Source organism: Hyperolius riggenbachi, chromosome 8 (genome assembly GCF_040937935.1).
Source record: "Hyperolius riggenbachi isolate aHypRig1 chromosome 8, aHypRig1.pri, whole genome shotgun sequence".
NCBI classification, from domain to species: domain Eukaryota; kingdom Metazoa; phylum Chordata; class Amphibia; order Anura; family Hyperoliidae; genus Hyperolius; species Hyperolius riggenbachi.
This window is the reverse complement of record NC_090653.1, coordinates 219,150,981-219,177,192: the sequence shown is the minus strand read 5'-3', so window position 1 is coordinate 219,177,192 and position 26,212 is coordinate 219,150,981. Positions and strand designations below refer to the sequence as shown.

The 26,212-nt window shown below is 43.4% G+C and overlaps 1 long non-coding RNA gene across 1 annotated transcript in view; it reads right to left on the bottom strand.

Annotated features, from left to right (window-relative positions):
- LOC137528460 (uncharacterized) overlaps nucleotides 1–26,212 on the bottom strand; it is a 314,164-nt gene that overhangs the window by 204,765 nt on the left and 83,187 nt on the right. The window contains exon 2 of the long non-coding RNA XR_011023404.1: nucleotides 19,673–19,798. This is a non-coding gene — a long non-coding RNA (uncharacterized lncRNA). The remainder of the gene's footprint in view (nucleotides 1–19,672; nucleotides 19,799–26,212) is intronic.

Below are 26,212 nucleotides of genomic sequence, written 5' to 3'. Positions count from 1 at the left end.
TCCCCTACCTTTCGTGTCCTTACCTCTCCCTCTAGATTGTAAGCCTTTGGGCAGGTCCTCCTTTTGTGTCCAACCTGATCATGCACCTCCATTACTGTGAGCCCATGCTATGCATCTGAGTGAACCTAACTTGCCTAATCTCCATGCTCCCCTCCAGTGACTAAGCATTACCTTGTACTCATACTGTGCTGCATGATCTGGTCTTTCTTGTATTCCTGTATTGTCATGTAATGTCCAGCGCTGCGTAATATGTTGGCGCTTTATAAATACAATAAATAAATGCACATGATGAGTAGAGCATAATGCATTTTAGCATGTATTCTGTATGCATTGTACGTTGCCATGTCCGTTCATAGTCATGGACCAGGTGTAATTAATGTCATTGTTCAAATAAACCTATGTCTGGATGCCCTATAAAATTACTGCTATGGGTATTACTGGGTATTACTGCTAATGATTTTTAGCTACTGGCTTACAGCCTTTGTGGGAAAGCTCACAACTCTGGGGAAGGAATTTTGCTGGAAGTCAATGATCATTTGGACTACAAAGTGAACACAGGTTGGGACAATGTCTGCGTGCATCTCAACTGTATAAAGATGGTGAGTGGAAAACAAAATATCCATCTCTATACACAATTATACCACTCATTTGGTTTTCTAATACTGGGCATACATGGCTTGATTTTGCCCCTCATTCTCCAGTTCGATCGTTTCGCCGTTCGATTCTGCAGTCGATACTCTTATCTTCTTCTCGTTTTTCTTATCATTTTCCATTCACTGCTATCATGAATCGAGCAGCGAAATTATCGAGCGGGAGATCAGACATGTCGGAAATTATCTATCGAGCCATCTAAATGGCTCAAAAACGAGCAGTGTATGCCCAGCATAAAATAGGAGTTTTTATCCGTACAGAAAGAATAGAATATGTGTGCAAATAAGTACAGAGGAGATATTTCCAAATTGAGATGCAAGAGGTGAGTGCTGTGCATGATCTTAAGAACAATGGCTAATTGTCTAACCAGACTATGGGTAAATAATCTTAAGTACCTTATTTTTTTGGACCATCTTGACGATCTTGACCATAAGACGCACCTAGATTTAGAGGACAAAAACCAGGGCCATCCATGGTGCAGGTGCCTCTTGTGGATCTTCTCACCCCAATCCTCCCCCCCCCAATTATTATGTACCCCTTGTACCTCCTGTGTCCCCCTTGTGCCTTCCTTGTACCTCTTGCCCCTGCCTAGGAGACCATCAGCTCCAGTTAGAACAGCAGATGGCCATGATTGGGGGTGTGGTTTCAGCGCCCCACACCTAACTGGCCATATGGCGTCTGGAGGCTCACTTGACTCCAATCAGCTGGAGCCACGTCATGCACTTGGAGGGACCAAATCACTGCTCTGCTCTACAGCATGTCCCTGGACTCAATTCCTGCCACATCGTTCACTCCAATTGGGGGGGGGGGGGGAGAGGAGGACACAAGGGCACAGATGAGACACAGGGGGACACAGTTGGACAGAGAAAGAGACAGGAGGACACGGGGGACAGAGGAGGTCACAGTAGGTCACAGAAAAAGGAGAGATGGGGACATAAAAAGAGACAGTAGAACACACGGGGAAAAAATAGGAAACAGAGGGACAGAGGATGACACATGGTGACAGAGGAGGACACATGGGTATCATTTCCATCTCTTTTTTAAAATATTAGAATGTTCTTTTCTATTACATTATGATTAGTCCTGATACTATTTCCACACTTTTTTTTTTTTTTTTTTGTATAAATAACTTTTGACTTGGTTTACCCACCAACAACCCCTTATATGTACTGTCCTCTATGATGTATTTTATTTTTGGGTCTTAACCCCGATCAGTTCAATGATTCAATGAACCACAGGTGGTGGCACTGACCGCCAAGAGAGGTTTGACTTGTTTCGGTGTGGGTACGTTTCACTCCAAAAAAGGAAAAATAGATAAGAAAATGTAAAAACTAACAATTGCCTCAACTAAAAAACTGCCTCCATATGGGTTTGGAGCTGTAACACTTGGGTGAAGGCACTCCAAAGGATGTGTAAAATTATTAAAAACAGTTTAAAAGGCAAGAAAAAAATTGCCCCAAAATGATGACTGATATAAGATTCATAAAGAACTTATCCAAAATCAATGGAAAACACATTTCGTGGGCATCCACACGCTTCTTCAGGTCAATAAAACAGTGTCTCAAGGTAAGAGTACCTTGGCTTGGTGCGCCTATATGAATCAGGTTATCAGAGTATACTTCTCTCTGAATGACTGGTGATGATTGATCAGCCTATACAGGAAGAAGAACTGAGTCATGTTCACATGATTAACCAACCAGAGAAATACAAACATCATGTGCTTCTCCATAAAATCTGGTTGGATGAATAATTATTCCTAGACCATTGATCATCTCTTAGCAGGAACAGGCAGGACTACTTTCCTACCATAGTACCTCTCTACCTACCTGTAGTTGTCTCACAAGCAGCTCACACAAAGCTGTTATTGCTTTGCACAACCAATGTGTCTGCAACCTAATGTTATTTTTGTGGCACAATAACTGCTGCAAGCTATTGTTTCAGGGCAACCAAAGGACACTTTACTTCCCTCCAATATTGCTACACTTCCGATATTATTCTCAGCCACCCGGTGCCGCGTATCATATTAGTGTCTGTCAATACCTCTGCATTTCCCTGACAGCGACAAAAACATTACAGCTACGCTACTAAGAAATTCTAAACGCACCAATGTTATTACGCCGAATATCCCCACCATTGTCATGTATTGTTCTTGAGGGAGCATAAGTAAAACACATTAGAAGTAATTTAAAGTTGCTATGAGCTTTGCTTATTTATAACTCTACATAAAAGACACAATTTCCTCTATGAAGCAGGCCGGCCTTGATAAAGTGCGTATGTTAAATCACATCATCCCAGATCAGCGGACAGACTCTCTAGGCGTAGGCTGTATTTTCTAGTTTTAATATATAAGGAGTGAGATGCTGTTTTGTTACGAATGCGCCTTTTAAATCACGCCGGTCGTGTAAATAATGAATGAGCCTCAATTGTATCCCTAATATTATTCTCATGTCTTATTAAACTAATATTTCAAATGAAAAAAATATATGTATTTTTTTATTCGCTTGTTGGCAAAACAGAGAAAATGAGAATTGTTTTTTTTTTCCAGTGTGATTTTACAGAAAAATCTGTCTCGGAACATATATATTTAAAGGCTAATAGCAGATAAGTGTTGCTATGGGAGTGTCTCTCTTTTTGATCTCAATGAAATCTAAAATTCTGTTTTGTAGAAAAACTAAGCATTAAACTTGGCTTCCTTTTCCTTTCACAATAGTATGAAAAAATGGATAGGTTCTTTTTTCTTGATGATTTTTTTTTTTTACTATCGTAATCTTAAGGCATTTACTTTGAGGTTCTGTGGCTTCGATTTAATAATAAATGAATGCCCCTAAACTAATATTGACTCAACTGATATGGTCAGGGACGGTTTAGCATTAGGCACAATAGACTTGTGCCTAAAGGATTATACAGAGATCCAAGCTTAGCTAAATTTTCAATAAAGTAAATATAATGTACAGTTATCTACGACAATCACACTTTACAGAGATCCACGCTTATCTAAATTTTCAGTAAAGTAAATAAAATGTGCAGTTACCCCCGACAACCACACTTTACAGAAATCCTAGCTTATCTAAATTTTCACTTGTAAGGAATACCATTTAAATATGTTCTATCACATACAGTATTTAAATAGATTATCAGTTTACTTTATGATTCACTGACATTGGCCCTTCTAAAGCCATAGAAAACAAAATATACCCTTAGTTTGTATTCAATATATTATATTTATCGGCATTTGTGCATTTATCAGGCATAAATATTTACATAAAGACCAATTAAATAAAAAATGCACCAGATGTGAGTTGCAGCCCTACATTGTGACATACAAGGGCTGTGCCTAATAGGTGGTCTAGTCAGATCTAGTCGTTGTCAGTAGCTTGTAGGGTTTAGTTATATTTGAGCTGTGTTTCCCATAATTCCTTCTTGTGGCAATTTATAAAAAGAAAAGTAAAAGATGTGTGTAATTGCCAGTTTAATATTCATATCTTTGATTTAATTCCAGCAGGTATTCACAATACGTATTTATTATCGTGCTGGCTGTCACTAGAGCTCTGTTGTGGTTCTCTCATTAGTATTACTTATCACCATTTTTGAGGGGGTGGGGTTAAATATAACATCTGGCTAAAAGCATGAAATGTTAACAGTAGTTTGTCAAGCCCACTTGTCTTCTACAGGAGGTCTATAGGAAGTTAAGGATTAGTTGATATGTAGGAAGATATTTAAATATATGATTACTACATAAAGAGATATATAGTGAATCCAAAGCACTAATTTTTCAGGTTTTACTTTAGATAGACTTCAAATTGCCATAAAAATAGACTGTATATATAGTGTTTTTTTTTTCATAATAACCACTTACAAAATATTACAGCATATCATAATCAAGCAGGCATAACCCCTAACAACAATTAGGCAGCATGTTCCCCCAAACAACATAATTAAGAGGTACGTCCCTCCCAAACAACATAACTAGGCACAATATCTTCCCAAAGAAACATAATTAGATGTCGTGCTCCCCTAAACAGCGTAATTAACATATCTACCCAAAACTACACAATTAGCCAGCATTTTCACTCAAACTCCTAAATAACATCGATAATGTATCCCTCTAAGCAAAATAACTAGTTAGCATGTCCCACAAACAACATAATTAGTCAGTGTGTTGCCCAAAACATTATTGTGCAGAGTGCCCCCCCCCCCAAGAAAAAGAATACCATTAGGCAGAGTTCCCCACAAAATAGCCTAATTAGACAGTGTATACTCCCAAATAAAATTAGACAGTGTTTTACCCAAAACAACATAATTAGGCAGTGTGCTCCCCCCCTTCCCTATAGATAGTTATGAAGTGTGTCCTTCATACAAAATGTTACAACATACACCCTTCAAAGATTTGAATGGGCAGCCTATCCCTCTCCAATGGGCAGTGTATCCCTTACAAAATAATTAGGCAATGTGTCCCTAAAAACATTGGTGTTCATATATGCCTACTTTACATTATACAAAAAGAAAACAATGAAAATAACACTCACCTTATGCCTTACTCGTGTTCTGCATCCTCCTTATCTTCAGCAGCAATTATCCCACGCCAGGCCAGATAATAATGATAATATTGGCTTGATATGGCAGCAGCACGCATTACTCCACCTTACCAAAGATTGACGTTATGGACAACCTCAGCATGCAAAGGATCGCTGCTGTCTCCTACTTAGCCTGCACAAAGAATATGCAGGGCAAAGAATTGGGGCATTGATGGTAAGTATTCAGGGCATGGGCCAAAAATATTCAGACCTAGCAATGCCACTTTCATCTTCAGTCTGCAGTACTTTGAATGCTTTTTGAAAAACTTACTGGAAATCATGGCAATAGGATGATTGGTGCAAAAGTCTACACAAAGCATTAAGTAAAATGTATTGCTCCTTTTCATTCCTTTAGTTGTGCTGTTTTACTACCATAAGGCATTTGTACAAGCTGGAAAAACCACCCCGACATCTGTGTAGATTATGGAATGTGTGTGCATCATTTGGACTGATGCTTTCCTGCAGTTACTCATGAAGAAGTACGTGAAGAGGTTCAAATGAAATCCCAGGGAAGACATCACTGTAATCAGCATCACAGGTATGTCATTGTAAAGCAGGATGTTAAAATACCTAAACTATAGAGATAAACTGTTTTTTAGCGCAAGTGGGCATATGGGCATTAGGGTGGCATAGTGAGTAGCACGCTTGCCTTGCAGCACTGGGTCCCTGGTTTGAATCCTTGTCAGGGCTCTATCTGCACAGAGTTTGTATGTGTGGGTTTCCACCGGACATGCTGGTTTCCTCCCACATCTCAAAAACATACAGATAGGTTAATTGGCTTCCCCCAAATTGGCCCTAGTCTACACAGGACATATGACTATGGTATGGATTAGATTGTGAGGCCCTCTGTGAGACAGTTAGTGACATGACTATGTGCTCTGTAAAAGTGCTGTGCAAGATCTCAGCAATTATAAATAGGAAATACTCTTTAAACTAGCCATACATGGATTAATATTGGTCTGATATAGCAAGCAATCGATTGAGCCTGGTACAAAATTTCAATTATGATTGGGCAATCACAGATCAATTTTACTGCCTCCATGCATGGATTACCTACATATTCTGTTCATAGTATTCAATCAATATTTGTTGACTCTTAGTAGCCACACCATACCATTTTTTTTAATATCTGTTCAATTCAAGAATAGCAGTCAATTTTTCAGACTGATTGTAACAATTTAAAAATTTTACCAATGTACCACACACCTATTATATGTTCAGTGTTTTCCCAATCATGAATAAAATAATTGAAAGCTCAGAAAAAAATTGATTGGAACTGTACATCAAGTCATTGATAATCTATCATATCCCATACAATTCTTGATAGAGTTGGTCTGAAATTTCCAACATGTCCAATCTCCAAAAATAAAAAAAACATGATTTATCATTCAAAAACAAAGAAAAGCTCTCAATTTTTCAGGACAACGAATTGAAATGATTGAATTGGTAAAAAAATGGATCTTTTAATAGTATGGTGTGTGGCCCCCTTTATACTACATGGACATGGTAAGATTGGTCAGCGATTGTCCAATTATAATTGAAAGTGTGTACCAGGCCTTGGTGTAGAAGTGGAAACTGGGGCTGATCAAATCATTACAACAGAAGGACACTGCTGTTCAGTACATCCCATTAGGAAATAATTTAAATGGCCTCTGTAAGGGTGCATACACACATGCAATTTTTTGGGCCAATGGCTGACCAAATTTACCACAGCGGTGTAGTATGAGATCTTACCTACACAATCTGTCCCAAGTATTAAAAATCTGCTGGCTCACATATTACCTGGAAGTGGTCAATCTGGCCAATCTAATTTGGATGTGTGTGCACTCTAAAGTCTCGTACACACCAATTTTGACTGGCAAATAATTGGCCAACTTTACCACCTCCATGTAGTGTGCGGGTCAACCGATTTTGAGTACTATGAACAGATTGTGTAAGCAAACTCTCATAGAGGTGATAAAAATGGTTAGTGATTGGCCAATCAAAATTAAACGACAATTGAAGTGAGAGGGGTATGGAGGCTGCCATATTTCTTTCCATTTAAGCAATACCAGTTGCCTTGTTAGCTTGCTGATCCTCTGCCTCTAATACTTTTAGCCATAGACCCTGAACAAGCATGCAACAGATCAGGTGTTTCTGAGACTATTGTCAGATCTGACAAGATTAGCTGCATTCTTGTTTCTGTTTATATTCAGACACTCAGGGGCGTAGCAATAGGGGGTGCAGAGGTTACAACCGCATCGGGGCCCTTGGGCCAGAGGGGCCCCCTAGGGCTCTCCCTCAACTGCAGTATTATCTCTCTATTGGTCCTGTGCTCATAATAATGACTTCTATCAATATTTTTAATAGTGGTAATCATTAACAAACTGCTCCACATTCCCTTCTTGCACTTCTGACAGTGCTGATTTCTGAAGAACTTATCTCAACCTGTCTCTCACTGTTTCTTGTTTTTTAAGGTTTTACTGCAGGAACGTTCAAAGGGTCATTAGCCCTGCTCTATTTCATAGTTTAAAATAGAGAGGCCCATATGCAATTAACTTTTTCTCTTGAGTTTACTCCTAGGTGTATTTTCAATCTTGTCTAGAAAATGCCTTGTAACCATTTCTGCCGCCCGGACGTGATACTCACGTCCAGGCGGCGGCTCTGCTGCGGTGCTGCGCTTCGGCGCGCCCCCGCGTTGTCCCCCGGTAGCCCTGGGATCAGTGAATGGGAACATGGTTCCCGATCACCTATCCGTGTCCCCAGCAGAAAAAACGAAGTGCTCTTACTAGAGGCTTCAGTCTTTCTGCACGTAAAATTTTCCGCGTCCTCCTTGTGCTTCCGATTAGCGAGAAGCACAAGGAGAAAAAAAAATCAAGGTAGCCATCTTGTGGTCAAATAGTAAAACTACATCTACATATTTTTTACATTACAATTTACACATATAATAACATTAAAAATTAACTGTTTATTTCCCACACCAAAATATTACCCAAATAAAATTTTTAATGGAAAAAAAAATTACAATAAAAAAAAAAAAGACATAAATAGTTACCTAAGGGTCTGAACTTTTTAAATATGCATTTGAAGGGGTATACTACGAACATTTATTAAATTATAAGCTTGTAAATAGTGATGGACGCAAAACGGAAAAAATGCACCTTTATTTCCAAATAAAATATTGGCGCCATACATTGTGATAGGGACAACATTTAAATGGTGACAAACAGGCAAATAAAATACATAGGATTTAATTATGGTAGCGTGGATTATTTTAAAGCTATAATGGACGAAAACTGAGAAATAATGAACTTTTTCCATTTTTTTTCTTATTAACCACCCTGGTGGTATTGACAAGCTCAGCTCGTCCAGGAAAAACTTGCTGAAAGCGGTATTGACGAGCTGAGCTCGTCAATACTGCCAGGGAGATTTATTGTTTCTCTTCCCCGCCGGCTGCACTTTTCCCTCATCAGAGGGATTCCCCAGGATGGCTGGATGCCTGTCAGCACGCTGTGGGTAGCAATCTGTGCTACCCACAGCGTACAGAACTAGCATCCAGCCACCCTGGGAATCCCTGTGCAGCCGGCGGGGCAGAAAATGTGCGGGGCTGTGCAGGGATTCCCCTTCTGATCCGGCGGGTGGCTGGTGCGGGGATCCCCTCTGTGGGGGGGGTTGTCCCCTTCTGTGCTGGCTGGTAGTGGCAGGCGGGGATCCCCTCTGTGAAGGGGGGGGGAATCCCCATACTGTGCGTGCGGGTGGCTGGGTGGCCCTTCTGTGTGTGTGGGGGGGTGTCATCCTTCTAAGGGGGCTAGTCGTGGTCAGTCGGGGACACACCCTCCTGTGGTGGGGGGGGAGGCGGGTGTCCCCATCTATGTGGGCTATGGGTGGCCTCTCCCTCCTCTTCCCCATCCCTCCCTCTCTGTCCCCCGTGCCTCCCCTCACCCCTGATCCTGTGTCCCCCCCCCGTGTCTCCCCCCTGTCAGAAGCTCTGCTTTACTCACCTGAGGGCTTTCTCCTGCGCCGGCCGCGATGGACACCCTCCTCCTCCATCGCCAAAGTCCCGGTCTGTGTAATTACAGTACGCAGCTTGGTGACGTCACCAAGCTGCGTACTGTAATTACAGAGAACACGAGACTTCGCGATGGAGGAGGAAGTGTGCCGCTTCCGCCGCCGGAGAAAGCCCTCAGGTGAGTAGATCAGGGCTTCTGACAGGGGGGAGACACGGGATTAGGGGGGGGGGGAGGGAGACACAGGATCGGGGGGCACGGGGGACAGAGAGGGAGGGATGGGGGAAGAGGAGGGAGAGGCCACCCACAGCCCGCATAGATGGGGAAACCCACCTCCCCCCCACCACAGAAGGGGGTATCCCCGACCGACCACGACTAGCCCCCATAGAAGGGGATACCTGCCCCCCCCCAATGCACACACAGAAGGGCCACCCGGCCACCCACACGCACAGTATGGGGATTCCCCCCCCCCCCCCACAGAGGGGATCCCCGCCGGCCACTACCAGCCAGCACAGAAGGGGAGCCCCCCCACAGAAGGGACACCCGGCCACAGTCATGGGGCATCGGGGACAATGGGGTTGGGGGGGGGCAGAGGCACCCGCAAACCTAGCTCCCTATACATATGACTCCCTAGACCTGGCTGCACATCTGTCTTCTATACACCTGGCTGCACATCTGTCTCCTATACACCTGGCTGCACATCTGTCTCCTATACACCAGCAAACATCTTGCTCCCTATATACCTGGCAAAACATCTGGCTAACTATTCCTGGCTAATACATCTGACTAACTACACCTGGCTGCACATCTGGCTAACTACACCTGGCTGCACATCTGGCTAACTACACCTGGCTGCACATCTGGCTAATACATCTGGCTATACATCTGGGTCTTATACTCACCATTGGCATGCTGATCCCTCGTCGCGTACCTCTGATAGCTTCCCCAGTACCTTCTTCCATGTCCCTTGGCGGATTTTGCTTCTCCCTTGGCGATCACATGTCCCCTGTCGATCGGCGTTGATGGCACCAATGTCACACAGCATCATCAAAATCTCGCAGCAAACACTTTTTTTTTAAATTGAATTCAATACAATAACCTGTATTGAATTCAATATAAAAAAATGATTGCAAAAAAAAAATTGGTGAAAAGTTATTGGAAATTAATTGAACCACTTTTTGCACGGAAATCCTGGGGAAATAGAACGCCAGGGTGGTTAATCCTGTTAAAATGAATTTATTAAAAAAAAATTCTTATCAAAATGTTCCACCCAAAGAAAGCCTAATTAGTGGCAGAAAAAAACAAGATATAGATCAATAAATTGTGATAAGTAGTGATAAAGTTATTAGCGAATGAATGGGAGGTGAAAATTGCTCTGATGCATAAGGTGAAAAATCCCTGCGGGCTGAAATGGTTAAACGACCAGCAAGCAAGAAAATACTCAAAATAATTTTGATAGTACTCTTTCACCTAGTTTTGGGTGCTTTTTACATTTCAAAGTTTTGAAAAGTTGTATAAAATAGAAGATGAAAAATGATCACCCATGAGAAAACGCAGGAGAAAAAAAAACAAAAAAAAAAAAACATGAGAGATACTAATGCTATATTAATGATTCATAGGGCCTGATTCACAAAGCGGTGCAAACTTTTTCGCAGACTTTTGCGCACGCAAAGTGCCACAATTCGCGCGATCACGGACTTTTGTGCGTGCAATTTGCCGCAAATTGCGCGTGCAAAAGTCCGTGATCGCGCGAATCGCGGCACTTTGCGCGCGCAAAAGTCCGCGAAAACGTTTGCACCGCTTTGTGAATCAGGCCCATACTACACATAGGGCCTGATTCACAAAGCGGTGCTAACAGTTAGCATGCTGGTGAAAAGCCCTTTATCATGCCTAAACTCAGTTTAGGCATGATAAGTTTAGGTGTGATAAATTTAGGTGTGATAAGTTTAGGCATGATAAGTTTAAGCACCAACTGGGTTAGCACCGCAGTGCACAGCTGATCAAAAGTTTTGCGGTAGCAAAGTCTGGTGCACTTCGCATAGAGTTTAATGGCGCTGCTTTGCGTGCGGGACTTTGTGTGCGATCTAAACTTATCTAAACTTATCATGCCTAAACTTATCATGCCTAAACTTATCACGCCTAAACTTATCACACCTAAACTGGCTTTTCACCAGCATGGTGCAATGGTTATCACGCCTAAAGTCTTTTAGGCGTGCTAACTGGGTTAGCACCGCTTTGTGAATCAGGCCCATACAATTCATTACATCATACGGTTTTTTTTTCGCTTCAGTGTTACTTTAAAGGTGTGTACCAGGCTTTAGTATATGCCTAAGTTTAGCGCTCGCTCTGCACATTTTTTTTTCACTTTTATTGTTTTGTTATGGCTTGACCTGTACTTTAAACCGTGCGGATGGTTATTTGTTTCAGTGCTTCTTCTTATCCATTAAGTGAAAAAAAGCAAAGTAATATTTTTAGCTAATAGTTTTTCCATTTAACAGCCATGAGTGTTCTCTGGAATGTCTGCTATTATGGAAGCCCCTCATCTGCCCACAGTCCTTGGCATTTTAATTTCTAGCTCAGTACAAAGCAGTGGCTTCACGTGAGAGATAGCAGGGGTTGTGTTTCCTTCAATTAATTGTTTAATGTGGTGTCAAGACTGAGGTTTAATAATTCCTGTCCTTCTGAGCCTTTTTTCAGCAATCATACTTTCAATTAAGATTCTATCGATGACAGACCGGCACGTCCCTTAATGAAAAGGCACAGAATAATAGTGCGCACATCTGCATCTGGCTCATTTCATTTGCTGGAGATGAGAAGAGAGTCATTTGCGTCCTGAGAGGAGGAAGGGGCTGCCGATAGCTCCAGGACTTTTCTTGGTGTGCCGTGAGAAGAACACCCAAAATGAATGTGGTCTAAAGATGGACAGAGATGTTAGTAAGCGAATCAGGTACAAAGGGCGCAGGAGCCCTTATAGAAAAAACAGCGCTGCTGCCATAGGCGCCTATTATAAAATCCGCAATTAGCTGCAGAAAATGAAAATTTGGGCGCATGACGGCGCCCACTATCGGGTAGTTGCAGGCAACAAAATTTACAGATTTTGCTACAAATTGCAGCTTTTATAATGCATGGATGCCCAAATTTAACTTCTTTTTCACATATTGTAGCTTTGCAGTAGTGGGGGGGTTTAAGTTTTAAGGGGGGTAGGGTTAGGGGCCACAAGGGGTTAAGGTAAGGCACCAACAGGGGCAGGTGTCTTAGATGTAGGCACCACCAGGGGGGTCTTAGGGTTAGACACCACCAGAGGGGGTTGTAGGGTTAGGCACCACTAGGGCGGTCTCAGGGTTAGGCATCGGTAGAGGGAGGGGTTAGGTTTAGCCATAGTAAAATATCAGTAAAAATGACCTTTTCTATCGGAATCCAGTAGTAGAATATCGCCAATTTTAGCAATATTCTACTAGCAGCGCCCTGCGCCTTTTTTCCCAGGAGCCTTTATTTCATGCATGAGTTAGTAAGGGACCGTTTCACTGTATTTTCGAAATACAAGTGGTCTTCTGATTGCAACAGCGCTATAATGTTAATTCCAGGGTGGCACTTCCACTGGTTCGATGTGATTTCAAGCATTTCCGTTTGTGTAATGTTCAATGGGAATGACAACAAATAAACATTGTACACAAAAATGCAATGCAATGCTATGCAAAACTTCTCTGATTTTATTACATTTTTTAAAGAAAAGAAAACCATTACAAATACCCAATACTCATGGTAATATCACAATAACAGTTCAATAAGACATCAATTTAGGCTAAATTGTTGTAGATAAAAGGGATACAATTTTACCTGTTTGTATTTAATTTCCCTATCAAATATCACAACAAACATAATGCAAAAAAAGCTGAAAAATGGAAAGTTAAAAACTGGCAAAAATCCCAATTGCATTGTAGTACATTTTTTAGTGTAAATGGGGCCTATTGAAAGTGTGTGGATGTTTAGAGCTTGATGGATATATCAGCCTATAGACAGAAAAAGCTAGCACCCTAAACTTCATCTACCTATGAGTATTAGTTTACTCATTCTTAAAGCAATCCTGAAAATAATGTAAAAGAAGAACTGTGGTGCTTTTTTCAGTAGTAAATCCCTGTTCAGCTATTGGACATGAGCATGGCCAGGGATGAGCAAAACCACACTGTGGATACAGTTCGCACTTGCCCAGTAGAAGAAGGATCATTAGGTGGCATGTTCTGTTCCTATTCAGGAAGGTGGGGGCGGAGTGGCAAGGGAGTGATGTCACGTGGGGTAAGTGGAATGAACAATGCTCTTGGGTGCTGCTATACCAACCCTAGATCATCGTCAGAGGTTCTCATTATCGGCCAGCTAAGTCCTGTTTCATCCAGCATGTCTACGAAGCTTTAGAAGGTACTAATCATTGCACGCTCAAAATGCTCCATAAGATACAGGACCTGCTGTTCTGGAGATGAAAGATTGGGAGCCAAGGCTGTGAGGGTCATCAAGAGTAGGCAAGAGAAAAGGTGTGAACATTAGGGAGTCCCAACAAAGTTTTGCTGGGGGACCCCATTTGCGGTCAACCCAGCTGCAGTGGGAAGGGGAGGGGTTGGAGATATTAGAAGCTTTCTAGTATCCATCCAGCAGGGCAATCAGCTGAACAATTCCACCGTAACTTCTAGTGAGTGTGACTAGTGATGGTCAATGAGATGCTAATTCAAAATCCGCAGGGAAGGCATTCGATTGGCCACTGTCCAAGTTCCAAACAACTTACATTACATTTGCATCTCTACTAGTGATCAGACTGTTGGCCAGAATGATGATGAACAATTATTTCAGACATCAAATGTCACAGGCCTAAAAGAGGCTTAACGGCAATATTCTGAACATGCATTTGTGTTTAATTCTTTATAAAATGAAAACAGTTCTTATTGAAGCCCTTGACTTCATTGGCCTGAATCCTAAAATATAAACATCCTTCTTTTAACACACAGAATAGAAAATGATAATCCCATAAATGTCCTTCCGCGGAGCTGGCGTTGGGCTTCCCGCTGAAGTTTGAAGATTTGTAAGAAGCGATTGTCCGTCACAGTGAGTGCTGGGAGTTTGGATGAGAAGAATAAGAATGTGACTGAAAGCCAGAGAGTGAATGAGGACTGACAAGGAACGGATATCGGAGGTGACATGCTGAGCGGTGCAGATACTCCAGCGTGAAATAAAATCTCACAGTGTCTGCTGGAGATCAGGATACAGATGCTGCCCAAGTGTGGGATTACATGTCATTATGTGCAGCTTCTCCTGTCACACACGCTGCTCCAGGCCCCGTACCTAGAGCTGACATCAAGCCATTCCACAAAGTTTGTGGATAAGTCCTCCACTTTCATCATTTATATCATTATCTGTACAAGAGACTGACAACACAGAGCTGTAAACTATTTTGAAAATAAGTGAATATATATATATATATATATATATATATATATATATATATATATATATATATATATATTAGTACTTGTTTAGCACCAACATCTTCAGCAGAAGTGCTGTGCAGAGTATGGTCTTGTAGAGATGGCCCAGCCTTGGAGAACTCATGGAGAAGCACATGATCAGTTTGATCAGCTGATAGATTTGTAAGCCTCTGATTTGCTGAGATGACATCCTGGTTTAACACATGATCATGACCAGCAAATCAGAGGCATACAAATCTATCAGCTGATCGAACTGATCATGTGCTTCTCCATGAGTTCTCCAAGGCTGGGCCATCTCTATTGTCTTGTCACTTAACTGTCCCTCAGAGGGGATAACAATATAATCCCTACCATAGTCATATGTCTATATCATGTAGTGTATCTATTGTAGTCTATGGCCAATTTAGGGGGAAGACAATTAACTTATCTGTATGTTTTTAGGATGTTGGAGGAAACTAGAGTACCCAGAAGAAACCCAACACAAGAAGACACGGGTAGAACATACAAACTCCGTATTTTTAAGCTACACCTTTAACTTTTTTGTCCTTAAAGGAATACTATCGATGTATGCATTTATTTTTAAATGCTGTATGTTGTAGCACACATTAGGGCAAGTACTAGGAGCAATTTGATTCCTCACACAGCTGTTCCTCTCAGCTGTAAAATCCTCCGTCAGTTTTGGCGTCAGTGTTGGATACAAAATGTATCTAATACTGACTGCTCCCAGAGGGCTAGACCATATCTCTGCACAGGGGAGTTGCTATCAACTCCTCAGTTTATAGTTTAATTATCACCTTGCTGAAAGAATCTTGTTGATATGGTGGTAAGGGGTTAAAGATTCTAGCAATGTGTGTTTATTATCTTTGCTTCTCTTGACTGATAAAGATACTAATAATGCTAATTGTAGACAGTGGTCTGCCCCTCTCAGCAGCTTGTAAAGTGGATGCAGCCTGGAGTGAATCACCTCAAGCAGGCAGCCAGTCTGAGTGTAAACACAGACTCGTGGTATAGCTAGTTATATTCCAGCAATATTACAGCTCATTTAGTTACTTGTTACCACCTCAGATCAGCCTATTTCTCCTCATGTCTGTTGCATGCTGTGAGTGACACAGTTAAATATATTTGTGAGCTGTGTGACAGAGTAACCAGGCAGCTCATGGTGACCCAAACTACTATGAGCTGTGTGAGAAATGAATTTTTAAGCAGGGATAGTGAGAGAGAGACCTGGGTGAATAAATAAAGTGCCCCTAGCACTAGTGGTAATGTGTACACTAATATAGAGTATTAAAAAAAAAGTCGTTTCAATCGATAGTACTCCTTTAAATGGCTAACAGATGCAGAAATGCAAAAGTACTAACAGCTAATGATGTCCCTGTCTGCTTAAGGTTCTGACCAGGACCATGAGTATTGGACTGAATTTCAATGCTTTACTGACTGCTCCAGAGAAAATGTGTGTTCTGACTGGGAGAACTTACATATTACTGTTGATACAAGCAGATGGAGCAGAATAGCCTTTTTACACACTCGTGATCACTGTTACTCACAGGGATCAGGCCATGATCCCACAGGCTACAGTTCAGGGCCAAGTGCTCTACTGACGCCTGTTGGTATGGAGGTATGAAAAGGGGCAAAGAGCGGCACACAAAGAAACAGCTTCAAGCGGGCAAGGTATAAAGGAGAACAATGCGCTTGGGGGTAGGTGGGGCATACTTGTATGCTAATCTTTAGACAACATTGGGGGGCTCCTGTATACAAGCTAGATTCTCGGCCAAGACAGTCATTAATGGCTGCCTTGGCCAAGTGCCGTCTAGCGAGTGTACTTAGCTGAGTTTAAAGGTGGCCTTACACTATTTAGGTCCTATTTGTACCATTTAGTATCATTATTATCATGTATTTATCATGTACTTATATTTTGATGTCATCTTCCGCAGTGATTGTACTTAGTATATATAAATCAGTCACGTCACTAACTGGTCCACAGACAAGTTCACAATCGAATCCTCACCATAGTCGCAGAAAAATGTACCTATAATACTGTAGATTAAAGCAATTTTGAGTGAACCAATCAACTTGTCTGTATGTTTTTGGAATGTGGGAGAAAGTGCAAACACGGGGAGGCCAGATATCCCTCACAGGCCCAAACCCTCTAACAGAGGCGTAACTAGAAATCACTGGGCGCCCCTGCAAAACTTTGGATGAGGCCCTATACACAACACCATGCTGAACACTGAATAGGGACTGTCTACAAATCTTTGTCTGCAAAACTTAGTATCATTGGTTCTCAGTGGCTAAGCAGATGAAGTCATTAGAACAACTGTGCAGAGAGAAGAACGTTTTTTCTCTCGTTGCCCTTAGTTGTCCTAGAAATATCAGATAGCTGCAGCAATTAATACAAACCATTAATAGCACCTCCCATATCATAGTTATACTATTCAGGCCTCCTTTGTTATGTTAATCAGCAGTGCCCATTTTGCTGTTAAAATTACCATTTTATCCTTTCATAATGGAACTACCAGTTGTGTATAAGAATTCCATAATATACATGTAGGCTCATATGCAATTCACTTTTTTCCTGAGTTTTCCCCTCGATTTTCAAACCTTGTCATACAGTGTTTTTTAAACCCCCAACAAGCAAGAAAATACTCAAAATAATTCTGATAGTACTTTTCAACAACTTTTAGGTACTTTTTCAGTTGTAAAATGTTTAAAAGTAATTTTTAAGAGACTATGGGCCATATGCAATTCACTTTTTCACCCGAGTTTTCTCCTAGGAGATAATGTGTCATCTTCTATTTAACCACTTGCCGACCGCACGCTTATACCGTGCGTCGGCAAAGTGGCAGCTGCAGGACCAGCGACGCAGTACTGCGTCGCCAGCTGCAGGCTGATTAATCAGGAAGCAGCCGCTCGTGCGAGCGGCTGCTTCCTGTCAATTCACGGCGGGGGGCTCCGTGAATAGCCTGCGGGCCGCCGATGGCGGCTCGCAGGCTAAATGTAAACACAAGCGGAAATAATCCGCTTTGTTTACATTTGTACGGCGCTGCTGCGCAGCAGCGCCGTAAGGCAGATCGGCGATCCCCGGCCAATCAGCGGCCGGGGATCGCCGCCATGTGACAGGGGACGTCCTGTCACTGGCTGCACAGGACGGATAGCGTCCTGTGCAGCCCAGATCTCCCGGGGGAGCAGGTAGGAGAGGGAGGGGGGGGAATGTCGCCGCGGGGGGGGCTTTGAGGTGCCCCCCCCCCGCAACATGCCTGCAGGTAGGAGCGATCAGACCCCCCCTGCACATCATCCCCCTAGTGGGGAAAAAAGGGGGGCGATCTGATCGCTCTGTGTGGCCGCGGATCTGTGCTGGGGGCTGCAGAGCCCACCCAGCACAGATCCAAACAAACAGCGCTGGTCCTTAAGGGGGGGTAAAGGGTGGGTCCTCAAGTGGTTAAAGCGGAATATAACCCAGCATTTCATTGTTTATCTAAAACATTATTTACAGCATATTATATGCAACCAGCATTTTTTTTTACTAGACCAGTAATGGAAGGGTTACACACAGAGCTTGAGAGTTCAGTGCAGTGAAATGTGGACGCATCCGAAGTTGTAGATTATGTTATCTTGTGTTTACTTAAATGTATCAAGTGAGGAATGTGATACATTCTCTAACTGTGGATAAGCAGCTCGACACAGACAGATAGTCAAAGCATTTCTGCCTTCAATACATAATGAATAAAACCAGTTATTAATAAAATGAAAGTCAGCTCACAAAGCAAAAAACTGTACTTTTGGGAACATATTATTCCTAAATGAATAATAATACTTATGCACAAATGCAAATATGATAACCGCATGGCATATAAAGAGTAGGAAAACATGTTTTTATTGAATATTATGTCAGGGTTTTAAACCGCTTTAAAATTCCTTTCTAGTACTTTTAAATTCCTTTCCACTCTGAGTTTTTTCCTAAAGGGAGTCGTTTCTGCCCGGAGTTTTTTTTTTTTTTTACAGAAATGCGCTCTCCCTCTTACTCTCTCTCCCATTTTAACATGGAACATAACATAGTAACATGGTATATCTTATTTTAAAGAACACATTATAACGTTTAATTTAATACGTTATTTGGACAGCTATGCAGGACATACGAGTGGAAAGGGTTAAATTCACTTTTTTACTAAGTTTTCTCCTAGGAGATCATTTTTCATCTTCTGTTTAAAATCACTTTTCAGTGCTCTACAATTAAAAAAGTACTTAAAGTAGGTGAAAAAGTGCTGTCAAAACTATTTTGAGTATTTTCTCACTTGCTGGTGGCTTAAAAGCCATTTTATTGATTAGGTGTTAAAATATCAATTAGGCGTAAACTTCACTGCAGGTGTCAACCTAAGGTATCTGCATGGTTTGCCTATGCCTAAAAAACGCACTGGATATGGGGTTGGTCAAAGTTTTGTTGAGGGCCCACAAATTGTAGCTACTACCGACCCTGGAATTTTGACATTTCAACCTAACGTAAGGCAGAACCTAAACTCAGCTTACTACGGAACCTCTTTTTTTCTATATACTTTTAGCACAAAATGTATCTGAGTACCAGTTTTTAGTGCCACAATAAGATCGCTTTTAAGCTGAGCAATAAATGGAGCAATAAATGGAGCATCTCTGTTTAACAGAACAAAACAAAGCAAAATTCAGTATGAATTAACAATACAAGTATTTTTAGAATCACTTCTATTTAATACGTCCTTTCTGTTATAGGTTTACAGCCGTTACTGAACTTGTAAAACTGCCAAAAAGTTAAATTTCTATTGTGAATATTAAACTGGAAACTCCGGTAGCCTAAAAGTTATTGTTTCACATTCTTTCATTTCCTAATGGAGCAGAGCTCTATTGTGAAATGTAAGGCTCAGTCATACAGTGCTGCAGTAAAACACATCAATAGCAGAACTGAATACCAATAACAACGATATACAAGAAAAACCATTGCTATGCAGATGTTGGGGAGCCATACCTGTTTGTGTTGGGAAACCATAACTCTTACAGCACGTCACAATACTAAGTCCACCATATTTCTCCTTGCTCTGCCCCGGGACTCAATGATTGGTGGATTCTCTAGTGACATTAGTGATGCTTTACACTATGATTAAAAGATAAAATGTCAGATTTGTTATAAACATTAAAAAATAAGGATCAATATTGATCTACATTTGGTTGTTTTATCAATGTTTTCTTTTCACATTGATTGAACTTTGATCTGACATGTCCGTTGTTTATATTGTTGTGAGTGGGGCAATATCCAGTCAACGTTCCCATACTTTTATAAGACAAATACACTGCGCTGGTATGCAAAGTGGTACTATGTATCAGATATGTGCACTGGTGGTGCGCTTTCTAAAAAATAAAAAATTCCAATGCAAAACTATTGAAAAAAGTAATAGTGTGACGCACTCCTCTTGTTGCCAGTAAGGGGGTGTGTGTCTAGGCTAGGTCCAGCAGCAATCCAGACCGATCAGCAGTAAAAGAAGATATGCTGGCACCATCCAAAGTAAACGTCATGCTATTTTATTGAAGCAACATTACAGCAAGTAATTGTGACGTTTCGAGGTAATATACCTCTTTCTCAAGCTAGTGCTGTATGTCAAATGCAATAAACACCTTTACATACACATTTATATAGTATACATGGAGAGCATGCGACCAATCATATTCATAAGCGGACCTGATGGGGAACTTAGTGTCTGCATGCTTAAAGGTACATTCAAAAGTGTAGCCCTCCTACTCCCATGCATCCACCTTGGCCAACCACCGCAGTCCTGAGAGCCAGCCTCCCACCGCCGTTCACCTGATTTGCCAGCCAAACTCAGACCTTACAGGTAACTGGCGTAATGACATGTGCGCAGCTGCGCACACGCGCAGTCGCAGCACATCGGGCTAGCTCGCAGTGATGGGGCGGCAGGACACGCCCGCTGCCTCTAGTCACAGGATGGAAAAGAAGGAATCCGGCGGCGACCAATGAGGGGCCAACAGGAAGTAAACAAACCGGCAAGCGACCAATAGGTCGCAGTTGCCGCGATAAATATAATAAACAGCAATAAATCTGTCATGTCATATATTACATGTAAAGGACTCAACAATATGATATAATTATACATTAGTAGTTAGTTGATTTGGTACAAATACAGTTTATCTGTAATCTGTTGAGGATTGAGCTCAAATATAACTATTTTTGTTTTGAGGAGACCTACCACATGCAGGTACGGGGTACTGTGATGGGGTCGAATGTGGTCTGAACGACCGTTCGTTTGGAAAAATCAGACGTGTGTATGTACCTTAAAGCGAACCTGAAGATAGATAAAAAAAGTGTTTCACTTACCTGGGGCTTCTGCCAGCCCCCTGCAGCAGTTCTGTGCTTGCGCATACTTGGAACCATCCTCCGGTCCCTCGCCATGGCTCCATGCGCCTGCGTGGCCCTGGCCATGCGCATTCTGTCATCAGGAGCGGCCTGCGCAGGCGCAGTATGAGAAAATCTTTACTGCACCAGCGCAATACTCTCCCAGCAATGGGAGCATGAACAAGCTGACCGGTGAAAGAGAAACTGAGTCACAGTGGGGGACCGGAGGATCGTTCCAGGTATGCACAGGCACAGGGCGACTGCAGGGGGCTGGCAGAAGCCTCAGGTAAGTCAAACTCTTTTTTTTTTTTTAGCTATTTTCAGGTCTGCTTTAATAAGTAAAATGAGATAATTGAACAGAAAAGCTTTGTGAATCAGCCTGATAAGTCTTATTAAGATGCTCCACTAATTCAGAAAGGTCTGTGGTGTACAGATAAGTGTGCTTGTTATATTGTAGCCTATTGTGTATTGCTAATATATTGTAATGAATGTCCATGTTATTAAAAAAAAAACCTGTGAGGTAAAAAAAGAGAAACATTTATAAACTTACCTCAGTTGAGGGCAGTATCTGAATCCTCCAGAGGCTTCCCCCATCCCTCTCCGCCTTGCTGTTCTCGTACAGGGACCACCAAAGCTGGTGAGTGACCTCCCGTATGAGAAAATACGGCCACAATACATACAGTAGCAGCATGCCACCGTTCAGGCTTGATGAAAAAGAAAAATGAGCCAGATTGGCTCCATGCAAGTGCGCAGGCGCAAGCCATCTACGGCTGCAAAGGGCTTGCAGGGGGCTCAGCGCTGGAACGGCGAAGAGGAAGTCCCTGGATTATCCAGAAGCTTCCCTCTACCTAGTTAACTACCAATTTGGAGTAATTTTTTTTTCCGCGACATGTATTCTGGTGTCTGAATAGTGTAATGGTTAAGGGCCCTGTCTCTGCCCTGTTCAAATCTTGGCTCTTCCTTTTCAGTAAGGAAGCACAATTTCTCCTCCAGCGTGAGGAGACTTTAGGCAAGACTCCCTAAAACTGCTACCGTCTATAGAGCACGTCCTAGTGGCTGCAGCTGTGGCGCGAGTCCACCTGGAGAAAAGCGCAATATAAATGTTCTGTGTCTTGTCTTTTCTTTAAAGACAATAATGGTGCCTTTGCTTGCTTGTTGCAAGTCACAAGTTCCATTTATGTACCAATAATAAGCTAAAATGGCCTCACTATGGCACACATACGCAGGGCCGAGCCTGGGCGGGTGCTGCGGGTGCAAGGCACCCAGGCGCCTGCCTCTGAGAGGCGCCGCCCGGCCGCTGCTCTCCCCCTGTGGCCGCCGGCGCTCGCTCCCTCGCTCCCTCCCTCCCTCTAGCCGCCGCGTCAGACCTCGATCAGGCGGGCGGGCGCTAGGACCTAGCACGCCGCACTGATATGCGGAAGTGACATCACTTCCGCATATAGAGCGGGTGCGTCCGGACTCCGGCGCCTTCTCACTGGTCGGGTCGCCCGCTGATTGAGGTCTGAAGCTGCTTCAAGGTGAGGGGGGAGCGGCGGCGGCGGCGGCGGGAGGGGAGGGGAGGGGAGGGGAGGGTTGGGTTGGGTTGGGTGCGCTCCTCTCACTCACTACCTAAATGAGGACCCTATACACCCTGGCTACATATACTGATCACATACCCCCTGGCTACATATACTGATCACATACCCCCTGGCTACATATACTGATCACATATACACCCTGGCTATATATATCCTGGGCACATATTGCCCCCTGGCTACATATCCTGGGCACATATTACCCCCTGGCTACATATCCTGGGCACATATCACCCCCTGGCTACATATCCTGGGCACATATACACCCTGGCTATATATATCCTGGGCACATATTGCCCCCTGGCTACATATCCTGGGCACATATTACCCCCTGGCTACATATCCTGGGCACATATCACCCCCTGGCTACATATCCTGGGCACATATACCCCCTGGCTACATATCCTGGGCACATATCACCCCCTGGCTACATACCCCGGGCACATATACCCCCTGGCTACATATCCCGGGCACATAGACCCCCTGGCTACATATCCCGGGCACATAGACCCCCTGGCTACATATCCCGGGCACATAGACCCCCTGGCTACATATCCCGGCCACATAGACCCCCTGGCTACATATCCCGGCCACATAGACCCCCTGGCTACATATCCCGGGCACATAGACCCCCTGGCTACATATCCCGGGCACATAGACCCCCTGGCTACATATCCCGGGCACATAGACCCCCTGGCTACATATCCCGGGCACATAGACCCCCTGGCTACATATCCCGGGCACATAGACCCCCTGGCTACATATCCCGGGCACATAGGCCCCCTGGCTACATATCCTGGGCACATAGACCCCCTGGCTACATATCCTGGGCACATAGACCCCCTGGCTACATATCCTGGGCACATAGACCCCCTGGCTACATATCCTGGGCACATAGGTCCCCTGGCTACATATCCTGGGCACATAGGTCCCCTGGCTACATATCCTGGGCACATAGGTCCCCTGGCTACATATCCTGGGCACATAGGTCCCCTGGCTACATATCCTGGGCACATAGGTCCCCTGGCTACATATCCTGGGCACATAGGCCCCCTGGCTACATATCCTGGGCACATAGGTCCTCTGGCTACATATCCTGGGCACATAGACCCCCTGGCTACATATCCTGGGCACATAGACCCCCTGGCTACATATCCTGGGCACATAGGTCCCCTGGCTACATATCCTGGGCACATAGGTCCCCTGGCTACATATCCTGGGCACATAGGTCCCCTGGCTACATATCCTGGGCACATAGGTCCCCTGGCTACATATCCTGGGCACATAGGTCCCCTGGCTACATATCCTGGGCACATAGGCCCCCTGGCTACATATCCTGGGCACATAGGTCCTCTGGCTACATATCCTGGGCACATAGGTCCTCTGGCTACATATCCTGGGCACATAGGTCCTCTGGCTACATATCCTGGGCACATAGGTCCTCTGGCTACATATCCTGGGCACATAGGTCCTCTGGCTACATATCCTGGGCACATAGGTCCTCTGGCTACATATCCTGGGCACATAGGTCCTCTGGCTACATATCCTGGGCACATAGGTCCTCTGGCTACATATCCTGGGCACATATACCCCCTGGCTACATATCCTGGGCACATATACCCCCTGGCTATATATTCTGGGGACACTGGCTGTTTGTCATTATGTGCATTTGCTGGTGAAAAGCTGTCTTATTATGTGCATTTGCTGGTGAAAAGCTGTCTTATTATGTGCATTTGCTGGTGAAAAGCTGTCTTATTATGTGCATTTGCTGGTGAAAAGCTGTCTTATTATGTGCATTTGCTGGTGAAAAGCAGTCTCTTGTTATGTGCATTTACATGGGGAAAAGCAGTCTCTTGTTATGTGCATTTGCTGGTGAAAAGCAGTCTCTTGTTATGTGCATTTACATGGGGAAAAGCAGTCTCTTGTTATGTGCATTTGCTGGTGAAAAGCAGTCTCTTGTTATGTGCATTTACATGGGGAAAAGCAGTCTCTTATGTGCATTCAGTGGGGAAATTTTGTCAGTAAAAATAATCTTTTGTCAGTAAATTTTTAGGTATGTCAGTAAAAATAACGTGAAAAGTTGGCAACACTGGCAGGCTGCGCGGCGCAACGGGAAAGATACAGGCAGCCCACCTCACGCTTGGGCTTGGCGGGGGGGAGGAGCCGACGACAGCGAGCGAGAGTAGGGTGGCCGCAGGCAGCCATAGATACGCATGTGTGACTGCATCGCACTTGCAGAGCCTCTCAGCCTGAGTCAGTCCAGAGACTAGCAGACTTGCAGGCAGCCAAAGCCAGCCAGGAGCAAGCCCATGGAAGAGGGGTAGGAATGGGGTATCACACGCATGCGTAAAGAGGTGGAAGGTGTGGGTGTGATTAGGCAGGACATGGGTGTGGTTATGTGGTTGGGCGCGGTTAATTTAACCACTCCCATAGGCGCCAGAGAAAATCTTGCACCCAGGTGCCAGGCACCCCAGGCTCACCCCTGCACATACGTATCCATATACCTTGGCCATGTAGTGTAGAGTTTCCAACTCCAGAATCTTCACCTGATGTGATTCTAGAACTTGAACTTGTGTATTGCCGAATGTTATTAAAAGCTCTTTATAAACCTGAATTATAATCTGTAACTGGTCCTTTCGGCATCTTTAACATAAAATCAAGTCTTAAGCGTTTTGCACCGCAGAAGGTTTTCTATATGCAGAATTGTTCTTATGATAATTTGCTCTGCATCAGTTCACCAGGATCTCAGCGTAGGTCTACAGTGAGTATCCTGCTGTTTTTCTTTTAAAGGGTCATTAAAATTAAAGCACAACCTGGTGCCGTACGAAAGAGTGATTTGTAACGCACACAAATTAATACGTAATTGTTTTTATATGAGGATTGGGTTTAACCCTTTGTTTGACAGAGGATTCTGTCGAATGCGGATGGAGGCAGCTGTATTGTGCAACCCTGAAGCAATCCCAGGCGAGGAAACGCTGCATAATCAGAGGATGCCTACAGTGAGAATTGCATGTCTACATTTTTTAGCAGTCCCAGTGAATTGATCTGATGCAATACAGCAAAGTGGAACTGAGCCACTGAGCATTCCTGTGGGTCAGTGAGAGCGTCTATCACATTGTATGACCAATAGGGAGGTTTGAAAGGGCAAAAGAAAGGATACTTCCTCCCGACTCTGGTGCAATATCTCCAGACACTCTTAGCATAAACAGTAATATGCATAGAATTCTACAGTGCACATCTTAGGATCATTTTTTCCCCATGCAGTTTTCTCTGTAGTTCACATGTAATTATATACCTTATCATATGCTTACCGTATATACTCGCATATAAGCCGACCCTCCAACTTTTACCTGAAAAACCAGGGGAAAATGATTGACCCCCATATAAGCCGGGGGCAGGAAATGCTGGATTGGTGCAGGCGCGTGATCCCCCCAGTGTGTCCCAGTATAGCTAGTATAGTGCCCAGTATAGCTAGTAAAGTGCCCAGTATAGCTAGTAAAGTGCCCAGTATAGCTGGTAAAGTGCCCAGTATAGCCAGTAAAGTGCCCAGTATAGCCAGTAAAGTGCCCAGTATTGTGCCCAGTAT